Genomic DNA, 16,093 nt, shown 5'->3' on the forward strand with positions numbered 1-16,093 from the left:
GAAAATTCATTTTCCATTTTCGAGTGCCCGAAATGAGGTTTTTTTGTGAAGGACCTACCATATAATTGTTGCAAAATGTACCAAATCATTTTTATAAAATATTAGGCCATATTTAATGCACAATTGACAAAATGGTTGGGTGTCAAAAAGTTTTGATCCACCTCTGGTGAAAAAGACAAATTCCGCTGATTCAGTTGGAAGCGGGTCAAATTTGAACTGCAGCTGCCTCATAGTTTGCTATTTATTTTTTCCAAAAATCATTTCTAGGTACATAAGTATCTATTTAATCAGAGAAACATCAAAAGTTTTCCAAGATTCAACCACTAGCTAGCAACGGTCAAGCCCGACGTTTTGACCGCATTTTCAAACGGGCATAAAAAATTCAAAAAAAATCAAAAAATTGGAAAACCTTCGCATTGTGTCATTATATGTGACCAAGTTTCCAGGAAAAATAATAATCTTGTAATACAGAAATTATTTTAGAAAAGTGTTCTCATAAATGAGCTATCATGTGTGAAGATTACTGGATTTCAACCCAAACGCTCAATCTCATGGTCACATTCATGGCATAGTTTGTTCAAATGATCTCATATTGTGCACAAGGGTGCATCTTGGAATTCCAAACAATGTTGCCAAAGGGAGTTTTCATTTTCTTTGCACGGAAAATTCATTTTCCATTTTTCGAGTGCACGAAATGAGGTTTTTTGTGAAGGACCTACCATATATTTGTTGCAAAATTGTACCAAATCATTTTTATAAAATATTAGGACATATTTAATGGACAATTGACAAAATGGTTGGGTGTCAAAAGTTTTGATCCACCTCTGGGGAAAAAGACAAATTCCCGCCGATTCAGCTGGAAGCGGGTCAAATTTGAACTGCAGCTGCCTCATAGTTTGCTATTTATTTTTTCCAAAAATCATTTCTAGTTACATAAGTACCTATTTAATCATAAATACATTGTTTGGTGGTGATACGTCGAGGTTTGGGCGGTGGCCGAGGGCCCCAACTCTAGAGCGCGTAAACTCGCATGCCCGTCGCGTGGTCACCGCGTGACCGTGGCGTTGCCATGTGTTCTGGGCAGCCTAGGCATGTCTAGTGGGTTGGGCACTCCCCAGGTAGGTGCTAGGAACAAAATTACAACATAAGATTCTCACGAGGAGACCGATCGATGCTCAAACATGAATTAGCGGCCAAGTGTTTGATTAGCGGTACGGGAAATGTACATGGCTAATGGGCGTGAGTTTTGGCTGAGGATGATCAGTTACTAAGAAGACCGTCTTCACAAATTTTCAGCTCAAAAGGAGGAGCCTAGGTGGTACTTGCTTTGCAAACCACCACACTGGACATAAATACGAATGTTGAAGCTCGGCTCAAAATAATGAATGGATTGAGCTGGCATTTGGTGGAGGATGGTTATTTGGGCATAGGAAAGTACTGTAGAAAATGGATACTATTTGGACGCGCCAAAGTGGTACTTCCTTCACAAACTGTTACTCTGAATAGAATAGGAAAATGAATATTTTTGAATTATTTTTGAACTAGGCAAGGAAGGTTTTTACATATTTGACGAAGATATGACCCAAAGAATTTATGAGATTTTTTGGGAATTTTGGGAATGACAGAAATATAGGTTGCTTCACAACCTAGGGCAAAAACTGCCACATGCACATGACACATAGGCAAAACTGATGAGGTGGCGCCTAGTCATAGAAACCCACCACAATTTACAAGGCTATGACCATCTATATTGGTCGTTAACAACTAGAAATAAGGCAGCGGACTAGCGCTGTTAGCTTTATGACCATTTCATGTAAGGAAATTATGACCTTTCTGACCAAAATGGTCGCAATGGTTTAGGGTTTGGAGCCCCTCAAACAGCTTTTGACCAATTGGTCTCAAATGGTCATAAATCTATGACCAATTCTTCCAGGGTCACTAACAGAAGGTCATAAGTTGACATATTTCTTGTAGTGTTGTATCGCCCACAACTCACTTGTGTTCTACTCGTGCATATAACATCAACGCATAAAACCTGGCTCTGATGCCACTGTTGGGGAACGTAGTAATTTCAAAAAAATTCCTACGCACACACAAGATCATGGTGATGGCATAGCAACAAGAGGGGAGAGTGTAGTCTACGTACCCTCGTAGACCGTTAAGCGGAAGCGTTATGACAACGCGGTTGATGTAGTCGTACGTCTTCACGAATCGACCGATCCAAGCACCGAATGTACGGCACCTCCGTGTTCAGCACACGTTCAGCTCGATGACGTCCCCCGGGCTCCAATCCAGCGAAGCGTCGGGGTTGAGTTCCGTCAGCATGATGGCATGGTGACGATGCTGATGTTCTACCGGCGCAGGGCTTCGCCTAAACTCCGCGACGATATGACCGAGGTGGAATATTGTGGAGGGGGGCACCGCACACGGCTAAGGAACGATCCGTAGATCAACTTGTGTATCTTTGGGGTTCCCTCCCGCCCCCGTATATAAAGGTGCCAGGGGGGAGGAGGCGGCCGGCCAAGGAGGGCGCGCCAAGGGGGGAGTCCTACTCCCACGGATAGTAGGACTCCCTTCTTTCCAAGTTGGAGTAGGAGAAGGGGGGAAGGAGGAGGAAGAGGGGAAGGAAAGGGGGGGTGCCGCCCCCCTTCCCTTGTCCTATTCGGACTAGGAAGGGGAGGGGCATGCGGCCCCCTCCTGCCTCCTTCCCTCTTCTCCCTCGAGGCCCATGTAGGCGCAATAACCCCCCGGGGGGTTCCGGTAACCTCCCGGTACTCCGGTAAAATGCCGATTTCACCCGAAACGATTCCGATGTCCAAATATAGGCTTCCAATACATCGATCTTCATGTCTCGACCATTTAGAGACTCCTCGTCATGTCCGTGATCACATCCAGGACTCCGAACAACCTTCGGTACATCAAAACTTATAAACTCATAATAAAACTGTCATCGTAACGTTAAGCGTGCGGACCCTACGGGTTCGAGAACTATGTAGACATGACCTAGAACTATTCTCGGTCAATAACCAATAGCGGAACCTGGATGTCCATATTGGTTCCCACATATTCTATGAAGATCTTTATCGGTAAACCGCATAACAACATACGTTGTTCCCTTTGTGATCGTTATGTTACTTGCCCGAGATTCGATCGTCGGTATCCAATACCTAGTTCAATCTCATTACCGGCAAGTCTCTTTACTCATTCCGTAATACATCATTTCATAACTAACTCATTAGTTACAATGCTTGCAAGGCTTAGGTGATGAGTATTACCGAGAGGGCCCAGAGATACCTCTTCGACAATCGGAGTGACAAAACCTAATCTCGAATTATGCCAACTCAACATGTACCTTTGGAGACACCTATAGAGCACCTTTATAATCACCCAGTTACGTTGTGACGTTTGGTAGCACACAAAGTGTTCCTCCGGTAAATGGGAGTTGCATAATCTCATAGTTGTAGGAGCTTTCTATAAGTCATGAAGAAAGCAATAGCAACATACTAAACGATCAAGCTCTAAGCTAACGGAATGGGTCAAGTCAATCACATCATTCTCCTAATTATGTGATCCCATTAATCAAATGACAACACATGCCTATGGTTAGGAAACATAACCATCTTTGATCAATGAGCTAGTTCAAGTAGAGGCATACTAGTGACACTATGTTTGTCTATGTATTCACACATGTATCATGTTTCCGGTTAATACAATTCTAGCATGAATAATAAACATTTATCATGATATGAGGAAATAAATAATAGCTTTATTATTGCCTCTAGGGCATATTTCCTTCAGAAGGATTATGTCCTTAATGCACCGCTCAGTGTGCTAAACCTCGAGCGTCGGTTGTGGATGTTGCGAACATCTGACATGCACGTTTTGATGACTACATGATAGTCCAGTGTGTAATGCTAAATGATTTAGAATTGAGGCACCAAAGACGTTTTTGAAACATCGCAGAACATATGAGATGTTCCAAGGACTGAAATTGGGATTTCAGGGTAGTGCCCAGGTCAAGAGGTATGAGACCTCTGACAAGTTTCTTAAGCCTACAAGCTAAGGAGAAAAGCTCAATCGTTGAGCATGTGCTCAGTTTCTATGAGTACAACAATTGCTTGAATCGAGTGGGAGTTAATCTTCCAGATGAGATAGTGATGGTTCTCCAAAGTCACTGCCACCAAGCTACTAGAGCTTCATGATGAATTATAACATATCAGGGATAGATATGATGATCCTTGAGCTATTCGCGACATCGCAAAAGTAGAAACCAAATAGGAGCATCAATTGTTGATGGTTAGTAAAACCACTAGTTTCAAGAAGGGCAAGGGCAAGAAAGGGATACTTCATGAAACGGCAAATCAGTTGCTGCTCTAGTGAAGAAACCCAAGGTTGAACCCAAACCCGAGACTGAGTGCTTCTGAAATGAGGGAAACGGTCACTGAAGCAGAACTACCGTAGATACTTGGTATATGAGAAGGCTGGCAAGGTCGATAGAAGTATATTGGATATACATTATAATGTGTACTTTACAAGTACTCCTAGTAGCACCAGGGTATTAAATACCGGTTCGGTTGCTAAGTGGTAGTAACTCGAAATAAAAAGCTACGGAATAAACGGAGACTAGCTGAAGGTGAGATGATGATATGTGTTGGAAGTGTTTCCAAGGTTGATGTGATCAAGCATCGCATGTTCCCTCTACCATCAAGATTGGTGTTAAACCTAAATAATTGTTATTCGGTTTTTGCGCTGAGCATAGACATGATTGGATTATGTTTATCGCAATACGGCTATTCATTTAAGGAGAATAATGGTTACTCTGTTATAATACCTTCAATGGTCTTGCACCTAAAATGAATGGTTCATTGAATCTCGATCGTAGTGATGCACATGTTCATGTCAAAAGATATAAGATAGTAATGACAGTACCACATACTTGTGGCACTGCCATTTGAGTCATATTGGTATACAACGCATGAACAAGCTCCATGTTGATGGATCTTTGGACTCACTCGTTTTTTGAAAAGTTTGAGACATGCGAACCATGTCTATTGGTTTATACGCATGAAGAAACTCCATGCAGATGGATCGTTTGGACTCACTTGATTTTGAATCACTTGAGACATGCAAATCATACCACATGTGCAAGATGAGTGAAAGGCCTCGTTTTCAGTTAGATGAAACAAGAGAGCAACTTGTTGGAAGTAATACATTTGATGTGTGCAATCCAATGAGTGTTGAGGCATGCAGTGAATATCGTTATGCTCTTACTTCATAGATGATTTTAGTAGATTCTAAGTATATTTACTTGATGAAACACAAGTCTGAATTATTGAAAGGTTCAAGTAATTTCAGAGTGAAGTTGAAGATCGTCGTGACAAGAGGATAAAATGTCTATGATATGATCATAGAGATGAATATCTGAGTTACGTGTTTGGTACACAACTAAGACATTGTGGAAATAGTTTCACAACTAATGTCGCCTGGAACACCATAGTGTGATGGTGTGTCCGAACATCATAGCTGCACCCCTATTGGATGTGGTGCAAACCATGATGTCTCTTATCGAATTACCACTATCGTTTATGGGTTAGGCATTAGAGACAACCGCATTCACTTTAAATAGGGCACCACGTAATTCCGTTGAGATGACACCATATGAACTATGGTTTAGAGAAACCTAAGCTGTCATTTCTTAAAAGTTTGGGGTTGTGACGCTTATGTGAAAAGGGTTTAGCCTGATAAGCTCGAACCTAAAGCAGATAAATGCATCTTCATAGGCACCCAAAACAGTTGGGTATACCTCCTATTTCAGATCCGGAAGCAAAAGTGATTGTTTCTAGAAATGGGTCCTTTCTCAAGGAAAAGTTTCTCTCGAAAGAATTGGGTGGGAGGATGGTGGAGACTTGACGAGGTTATTGAACTATCACTTCAACCAGTGTGTAGCAGGGCACAAGAAGTTTTTCCTGTAGCGCCTACACCAATTGAAGTGGAAGATGATGATTGTCAGGACCCCGACTCAATGCCACATCGATCTAGCATGTAACACCTCATATCACTTTGCGGCCTCACGCACGGTATTCCCACGGGTGTCGCCTTACCTTTGCCCGGGACCATTTGCGCCTTTTGGCACACGTATATGATAGTGTCGCTAGCATCCATATGATAAGGAGCCCGGGCTGACATGGCTAGTCGTAAACCCAAAGTGGCACAAACTTACAGGGACAGGCATCCATGACCCAACATCGAACGTGTCGGTCATCACCAAGTGGATCCAGGCTGTAGCACTGGGCTAGCAGGACTCCGGTGAACCGGGCTGTAGCGGGCTAACAGGACTCCGGTATTCATCGCGTGACATTTCCCCGAAGGGACAGACACAGGAACGAAGAAGGACACATGCCGGCCAGCCTAAGTGTTCCGGAGCAGTAGCAAGCTACCATGGCTCAGTGGAAGCACTAGGAGACATTTCCCGATAAGAGAGGCTACTAAGGATAAACAACTAGATAGTCAGATCCCACACATACCAAGCATTTCAATAACATACACACAAGATGCTCGATATGTACAAATACAACATGGCATCACAACATGACTCTACAACTCAAGTATTTTATTCAATAGGCTCCGAGGAGCGAGATATTACAAACATGGGTCTCATGACCCAACATTCAGAGCATACAAGTCAAAGCACATGCGGAAGCTTAACATGTCTGAGTACAGACATCTACAAAAGAAAAAGGCTGAGAAGCCTGACTATCTACCAGATCCTGCCGAGGGCACAAGATCGTAGCTGAGGTAACAAGCTAAACGTCGAAGTCCACGAGGAACTACTAATGAGACTGAAGTCTCTCTGCAAAACATAAAATAGGCAAATGTGAGTAAAAATGTACCCAGCAAGACTTACATCAGAACTAACTACATATGCATCATTATCAACAAAGGGATGGTGGGGTTTAACTGCAGCAAGCCAGCTTTGACTCAGTGGCTATCCTGAACTACGGCTGCAATGTAACTCTTTGAGGTGGCGCACATGAGTCCACATATTCACCATGTCAATGCACCACTATGGATCCGCCCCGTCTCCCTATCAGAATGCCATCCATAGCACTCACGCTTATCTTGCGCATTTTAGAGTATTCACTTTCTCTTGTCTATGAACTGTACAGGCAACCCAGAAGTCCTTTACCGCGGACACGGCTATTCGAATAGATCATATTAACCCTGCAGGGGTGTACTTCTTCACACACGCTCTCGCCACTTACCGCCATGTACACCTTGTGTATCTCGGCAACCTTCAAGCGGAAGCCTGGCGAGGGAGTCGGCCACGACCTGACTAACCACACAAGTCTCTCGTCCAGGTTTATCGCCTATTCGCGTTCCATCCGCAAGGCGATCCTGCTGGGGTGTCGCTCACGGCCCCAAATGATGTGAGCAGGGTTCCCAAGGCCACCATCTGGGTGCCACTTGGTACACCGTGCCACTGTGCCTAGTCTGTCCCAAGCCCACCTGTACCGAGTGCCACTTGGTAGACTACTAACACTACCTACAAACACCAGAAACTAGTTGCAACTCCTGGACAGAGATCAGGTTGATTAATAAGTCGAGAGGGGCACTTAAGCATTCCAATGCGTGGTAGTAACTGTTCATGGATCACAAACATAGAACTCAGTTCCTGAGGACGGCTGCAATGAGACAACCCACCATGTACTCCTACATGGCCTCTCACCGCTACCCTTACCAAATCGTGTTCACACACTTAGCTCACAGACAGTACGACATGTTTACACACCTCCAATTCATCCCCGATGAATCAGACCTGACTCAACTCTAAGCAGTAGCAGGCATGACAAACAAACATGAATGAGTAGGCACATCAGGGCTCAAACAACTCCTACTCATGCTAGTGGGTTTCATCTATTTACTGTGGCAATGACAGGTCATGCAGAGGATAAGGGGTTCAGCTACCGCAGCAAGTAACAAATATGTCGTTGTTGTCCTAATGCAGTAAAAGAGAGCAGGAGCGAGAGAGTGGGATTGTATCGGAATGAACAAGGGGGGTTTGCTTGCCTGGCACATCTGAAGATAATATAGTTCTTCATCGGTGTCATCGAACTCATCGTCGGTACGTCATCTACTAAGAGGGGACAAACACCGGCAACACAGAAGGAAACACCATCAATGCAATGCACAATATGATGCATGATCATGACATGGCAATATGCTGTGGTTTGAGCTAATGCAACTAGCAGTAGGTTAAATGAAGTTGGTTTGAACCCTAGGTTCAAATTCAAACTGCATATGTGAAGGTTTAAATGCCATTATAAGATTTTGCCTTAAAAGCAGCCCTAAGTTGTTCTATCATGCATGAAAATGGTACAAGTGGATAGATTGGATTTTTCTGATCATTTTTCATATATAAATTATTTCATTTGGAGTTACGATTGAATTTCTATGATTTTTAGAAGTTTAGGCAATTTTCTGGATTTTCTGAATTATTTTAAATCCAGGAAATTATTAACTGCATCAGCATTGCGTCACTGTGACGTCAGCAGGTCAACTGCGGCTGACTAGGTCAAACCTGACCAGTGGGGTCCACTAGTCAGTCACACAGTGCTGTCTGGGTCACTGATAGGTGGGGTTAGGTCAACAGCCACATCAGCAAGTCAGCACTGACATGTGGGGTCGGTCAACGTGTGACGTGGCCGGGTCAAACTGAGCTGTGGGGCCCGTGTGGTTAGTTTAACCTAAACAAAAGCTAAAACAGAGTTAATTAAGCAGCGGGGCCCACATGTCTGTGAGTCTGTGATCATTAGCTTAATACTAATTAGTTGTTAGGCCAGCGTTTAGCCGACGGCGACGAGCAGAGGCGGCGGCGAGGCTCGGGTTTCGCCTACAGACTGCGGTTTGAGCCGCGGTTGGTCTCTACGACTAGCTGGAGCTCGCGCGCATCTATCGGTGGCAGTGGGAGGGCGCGAGGTGGCCGGAGTTGAGCACGGCATCGACCTCGATGGCGGCCGGAGTTTGGGTTAGTTTGAGCTCGGCGTTAGGGTGCTCGGGAGGAGGAGCTGGTGGGAGCGTCGTGCTCCTGCGTAGGCACTGAACGCGTTGATGCGCTCAGGCGCGAGCTATGGTGGCTAAAACGATGGCGGCATCATGGCCGGCGGCGATGAGCTCTCGGCTCCGGTGGAATCGGGCTAGCGGAGAGAAACGGAGGGGGGCGATCATAGGGGAGGGTGAAGGAGCTCACAAGGGGGCGGGGAGAAGCTCAGCGGGCTCAGGGACGAGTCGGAGACGACAAACGGGCGCCGGCAGTCTCGGGCGCTCGCGGTTGAAAACGGCGGCAACGAGGTCGAAGTAGGGCGTCCCCAGCTGCGTGGCTTGACGAAGATGAAGAAGGCGACAGGGCGGAGCTCTAGGACACAACAGCGAGGCGAGGGAAGCACGGTGGGCACGGCTATGGTGGGCGGCGGCGACGAACCCGTTCGGGCTGCGCGAGAGAGAGAGCAGAGGAGGGGGAAAGGTCCAGGGAGAGTGATTGAGGGGCCAGGGGTGTGCGTGGCGTCTCCGGGGCGTCCGGGGAGAAGCGGCAAGCAGGAGGTGGCCGGGGCGCATGTGCGTGCACGGCGGCCAAACGCCCTCCTACCTACTGGCAGGAGGTGGAAGACGACAGGGAGGATCCCTGGTGGGTTGGGCTGGCTTTGCCCAGCTGGGCTGCTACAGTACCAGGCCAGGTGGGCTTTGCCAGGTAAGTTCCTTTCCTTTTTATTATTTCATGTTTTCTATTATTCTGCAACTTTGTGGCTTTAACTAAAATATTAAAACAATCCCAAAATTCATGAAACTGCTCATGACCACTGTTGGGGATATATCCTACAGTAAACGTTTCAGTTCATGAATATTTGGGCATTTAAAATATTCTATAGCATTTAAATGCCCAAATGCAGCAAGTATTATATGATTTAATTCAGTGACCCTCTGTTGTCCTAGTAAAATGTGCACCATTTTTGTGAGAGGTTCTGGACCAAGGCAAAGATGATGAACATTTTAGAAGGGCATTTTGGGTTCAGTGAAAATGATTTTATTTAGACCCTAGTTGAATTTCATTTGCTGCTAGGGTTTATCAGCCCCCATTTCAAAGTTTCATAAAAATTTAGACATGATGCATGGAGGCTTATGCAAGACAGGCAAGGCCAAGCTAGTCTAGGTCATACCAGAACTAGGGATGTGACAATGATAGTGATCATGAAACTTTGATCAAGTCACTACCAAACCTCGTAGGTCGACAAGGATGTGTACTATTTTAGAGTGGTACGTAATCCTGTCTTGGAGGTCATGTTGCTAGACAACAATGAACCTACGAGCTATGGAGAAACAATGGTGGGCTCGGATTCCAACAAATGGCTTCAGGCAATAAAATTCGAGAGGATCCATGTGTGAAAACAAAGTATAGACTTTGGAAGAACTACTTTATGGTCATAAGGCTATTGGGTACAGATGGATTTTAAAAGGAAGACGGACAATGATGGTAAGTATCACCATCAAGAAAGCTCGACTTGTCGTTAAGATGTTTTCCGACAAGTTCAAAAAGTTGACTGCGGTGAGACTTTCTCACTCATAGCGATGCTAAGAGTCTGTTGGAATTGTATTAGCAGTTACTGCATTATTTATGAAATCTTGCAGATAGGATGTCAAAACATTGTTTCCTCGACAATTTTCTTGAGGAAAGGTTGTATGTGATACAACCAGAAGGTTTTTGTCAATCCTAAAAGATGCTAACAAGTATGCAAAGCTCTAGCAATCGTTCTAAGGACTGGAGTAAGCATCTCGGAGTTGGAATATACGCTTTGATGAGATGATCAAAGATTTTGGGTTTATACAAAGTTTATGAGAAACTTGTATTTCCAAAGAAGTGAGTGGGAGCACTATAGAATTTCTGATGAGTAAATGTTGTTGACATATTGTTGATCAAAAATGATGTAGAATTTCTGGAAAGCATATAGGGTTATTTGAAAAGTGTTTTTCAATGGAAAACCTGGATTAAGCTACTTGAACATTGAGCATCAAGATCTATAAGGATAGATCAAAAAACGCTTAATAGTACTTTCAAATGAATACATACCATGATAAGATTTTGAAGGAGTTCAAATAAGATCAGCAAAGAAGGAGTTCTTGGTTGTGTTATAAGGTGTGAGCATTGAGTGAGACTCAAGATCTGACCACGGCATAAGAGAGAGAAAGGACGAAGGTCGTCCCCTATGCTTTAGCCGCACCTGAAGTGTGCCTTGTCACGAGTCAATCAAGGGGTACAAGAGTGATCCAGGAATGGATCACATGATAGCGGTCAAACTTATCCTTAGTAACTAGTGGACTAAAGAATTTTCTCGATTATGGAGGTGGCAAAAGAGTTCGTCGTAAAAGGTTACGTCGATGCAAACTTTGACACTAATCCGGATGACTCTGAGTAGTAAAACGGATTCGTGTAGTAGAGCAGTTATTTGGAATAGCTCCAAGTAGTTCATGGTAGCTGCATCTACAAGATGACATAGAGATTTGTAAAGAACACACGGATCTGAAAGATTCAGACCCGTTGACTAATAACCTCTCTCACAAGCGAGATATGATCAAACCCCATGGGTGTTGGATTCATTACAATCACATAGTGATGTGAACTACATTATTGACTCTAGTGCAAGTCGGAGACTGTTGGAAATATGCCCTAGAGGCAATAATAAAATGGTTATTATTATATTTTCTTGTTCATGATAATTGTCTATTGTTCATGCTATAATTGTATTAACCGGAGACCGTATTACATGTGTGAATACGTAGACCACAATATGTCCCTAGTAAGCCTCTAGTTGACTAGCTCGTTGATCAATAGATGGTTACGGTTTCCTAACCATGGACATTGGATGTCGTTGATAACGGGATTACATCATTAGGAGAATGATGTGATGGACAAGACCCAATCCTAAGCATAGCACAAGATCATGTAGTTCGTCTGCTAAAGCTTTTCTAATGTCAAGTATCATTTCCTTAGACCATGAGATTGTGCAACTCCCGGATAGCGTAGGAATGCTTTGGGTGTGCCAAACGTCACACCATAATTGGGTGGCTATAAAGGCACACTACGGGTATCTCCGAAAGTATCTATTGGTGAGGGAGTCCTGGATTAGGGGGTGTCCGGACAGCTGGATTATAACCTTTTGCCGGACTCTTGGACTATGAAGATACAAGATTGAAGACTTCGTCCCATGTCCGGATGGGACTTTGCTTGGCGTGGAAGGCAAGCTTGGCAATACGGATATGTAGATCTCCTCCCATTGTAACCGACTCTGTGTAACCCTAGCCCCCTCCGGTGTCTATATAAACCGGATGGTTTAGTCCGTAGGACACAACAACCATCATACCATAGACTAGCTTCTAGGGTTTAGCCTCTCTGATCTCGTGATAGATCTACTCTTGTACTACCCATATCATCAATATTAATCAAGCAGGAGTAGGATTTTACCTCCATCGAGAGGGTCCGAACCTGGGTAAAAACATCGTGTCCCTTGTCTCCTATTACCATCCGCCTAGACACACAGTTCGGGACCCCCTACCCGAGATCCGCCGGTTTTGAAACCGACATTGGTTCTTTCACTAAGAGTTCCTATGTGTCGTCATCATCAGGCTTGATGGCTCCTTCGATCATCGTTAGCGATGCAGTCCAGGGTGAGACTTTTCTCCCCGGACAGATCTTTGTATTCGGCGGCTTTGCACTGCGGGCCAATTCGCTTGGCCATCTGTAGAAGATTGAAAGTTACGCCCCTGGCCATCAGGTCAAGTTTGGAAGCTTGAACTACACGGCCGACATCCACGCAGACTTAATCTTCGACGGATTCGAGCCCTGGCCGAGTGCATCGCTCTATCACGATGGGCATGATCTAGTTCTGCCACCGAACAGTGTCGTGGAGACCGCACCTGCATCTTCTCCGACCTTTAATTCGGAGCCAACTGCTCCGTCCGAGGGCGGGTGGTTAGACCCTGCCGCGGAGGCTGCAGCCCCAATGGCGATCGAGCCGAACACCAGCCTTACTCTTCGTGAGGTCCATGACTCCACATTGCCGGACTCTTCTCAGGACTCTGAACCCTCTGCGCCCCTGCCAATCGAAACCGATTGGGCGCTGAGGGAGACCTGGACTAGGGGGTGTCCGGACAACCGGACTATCATCATCCGCCGGACTCCAAGACTACGAAGATACAAGATTGAAGACTCCGCCCTGTGTCCGGATGGGACTTTCCTTGGCGTGGAAGGAAAGCTTGGCGATACGGATATGTAGATCTCCTACCATTGTAACTGACTCTGTGTAACCCTAGCCCTCTCCGGTGTCTATATAAACCGGAGGGTTTTAGTCCGTAGGACACAACATCCATTACAACAATCATACCATAGGCTAGCTTCTAGGGTTTAGCCTCCTTGATCTCGTGGTAGATCCACTCTTGTAATACACATCATCAATATTAATCGAGCAGGACGTAGGGTTTTACTTCCACCAAGAGGGCCCGAACCTGGGTAAAACATCGTGTCCCTCGTCTCCTGTTACCATCCTTCTAGACGCAGAGTTCGGGACCCCCTAGCCGAGATCCGCCGGTTTTGACACCGACATTGGTGCTTTCATTGAGAGTTCCTTTGTGTCGTCACCGATAGGCTTGATGGTTTCTCCAATCGACAACGCCGTCCAGGGTGAGACTTTTCTCCCCGGACAGATCTTCATCTTCGGCGGCTTCGCACTGCGGGCCAATTCACTTGGCCATCTGGAGCTGATCGAAAGCTACGCCCCTGGCCGTCAGGTCAGATTTGGAAGCCTAAACTACACAGCGGATACCCACGGAGACTTGATCTTCGATGGATCCGAGCCACAACCGTGCGTGCCGCACTGTCACGATGGGCATGATCTAACTCTGCCGCTGGACAGCGCCTTGGAGGCCGCACATGAATCCGCTCCGACCCATAGTTCGGAGTCGATCGCGCAGATCGAGGATGAGTGGCTGGACACCGCCTCGGGAGCTGCAACAGCCACGGCGATGGAGCCGAACACTGACCTCGTCCCCTATAAAACTCGTGACTCCGAGGTGCCGGACTCCCTGCCGGACTCCGAACCTCCTGCGCCCCTGCCAATCGAATCCGATTGGGCGCCGATCATGGAGTTCACCGCTGCGGACATCTATCAGCACTCACCCTTTGGCGACATCCTAAATTCACTAAAGCATCTCTCGCTATCCGGAGAGCCCTGGCCGGATTATGGCCAGGATGGTTGGGATGCGGACGACGAAGAAATTCAAAGCCCACCCACCACCCACTTTGTAGCCACTGTCGACGATCTAACCGACATGCTAGACTATGACTCCGAAGACATCGACGGCATGGACGACGATGCCGGAGACGAACAAGAACCAGCGCCCATAGGGCACTGGAAGACCACCTCGTCATATGACATATACATGGTGGACACCCCAAAGGATGGGGACGGCGAAGAAGCAGCGGAGGCAGATTCCTTAAAGAAACAGCCCAAGCACCGACATCAGCGGCGCCGCTCTAAATCCTGCCACAGCAAGAATGGAGATTCCGGCGCAGGGGATAATAACACCCCAGAGAGTGCCAAAGACAATCCCCTCCTGCAAGATTCAGTGCAGGAGGATGCAGAAGCAAGCCCTCATGAGAGAGCGGCAGACGAAGAGGTCGAGGATGATAATTACATACCTCCCTCCGGAGATGAGGCAAGCCTCAACGACGACGAATTCGTCGTGCCTGAGGATCCCGTCGAACAAGAGCGTTTTAAACGCAGGCTTATTGCCGCGGCAAATAGCCTAAAGAAAAAGCAGCAACAGCTTCAAGCTGATCAAGACCTGCTGGCCGACAGATGGACCGAGGTCCTCGCGGCCGAAGAGTATGAACTCGAACGCCCCTCCAAGAGCTACCCAAAATGCAAGTTGCTCCCCCGATTAAAAGAGGAAGCATACATACCTTCATCACCAGTGCACAATACGGCCGACCGACAACCCCGTGGTCGCGACAGAGAGGAATCCAGGCCTTCCATCAAGACTGTACCCCGGCATCGCTCGAAAAGTACGAAGCCACGAGGGAACGCGCCGGACTTGCGGGATATATTGGAGGATAAGGCAAGACAATCCAGATCTATCTATGGATCATGTGGGCGCCCCACGACCCACGACGAATACCGTCGAGCCGGATACAACAACTCCGGCCGGGCCGAACACAGCAGACAACGCTCCCTTGAGCTACGTCGTGATATTGCTCAATACAGAGGCGCCACACACCCGCTATGCTTCACTGACGAGGTAATGGATCATCAAATCCCTGAAGAGTTTAAACCCGTAAACATTGAACCCTACGATGGCACGACAGACCCCGCGGTTTGGATCGAAGATTATCTCCTTCACATCCATATGGCCCGCGGCGACGATCTCCACGCCATCAAATATCTCCCGCTCAAGCTTAAAGGACCAGCTAGGCATTGGCTTAACAGCCTGTCCGCAGAGTCAATTGGGTGTTGGGAAGAACTGGAAGCCGCATTCCTCGACAACTTCCAGGGCACATATGTGCGACCACCAAACGCCGATGACCTAAGCCACATAATCCAGCAGCCAGACGAATCGGCCAGACAATTCTGAACACGGTTCCTAACAAAGAAAAATCAAATCGTCGACTGCCCGGATGCCGAGGCCCTCGCGGCCTTCAAACATAACATCCGCGACGAGTGGGTTGCCCGGAACCTAGGACAGGAAAAGCCGAAATCCATGGCAGCCCTCACATCATTAATAACCCGCTTCTGTGCGGGAGAGGATAGCTGGCTAGCCCGCAGCAACAACCTCAGCAAAAATGCTGGTAGTCCGGATACTAAGGACCACAATGGCAGGTCGCGTCGAAGCAAAAATAAACGCCGCGTTAACGGCGATGACAAGGAGGATACGACAGTCAACGCCGGATTCCGAGGCTCTAAACCCGGTCAGCGGAAGAAGCCATTCAAAAGAACCACTCCGGGTCCGTCCAATTTGGACCAAATACTCGACCGCTCATGCCAGATACATG

Source organism: Triticum aestivum, chromosome 7B (assembly GCF_018294505.1).
Source record: "Triticum aestivum cultivar Chinese Spring chromosome 7B, IWGSC CS RefSeq v2.1, whole genome shotgun sequence".
Lineage (NCBI taxonomy): Eukaryota > Viridiplantae > Streptophyta > Magnoliopsida > Poales > Poaceae > Triticum > Triticum aestivum.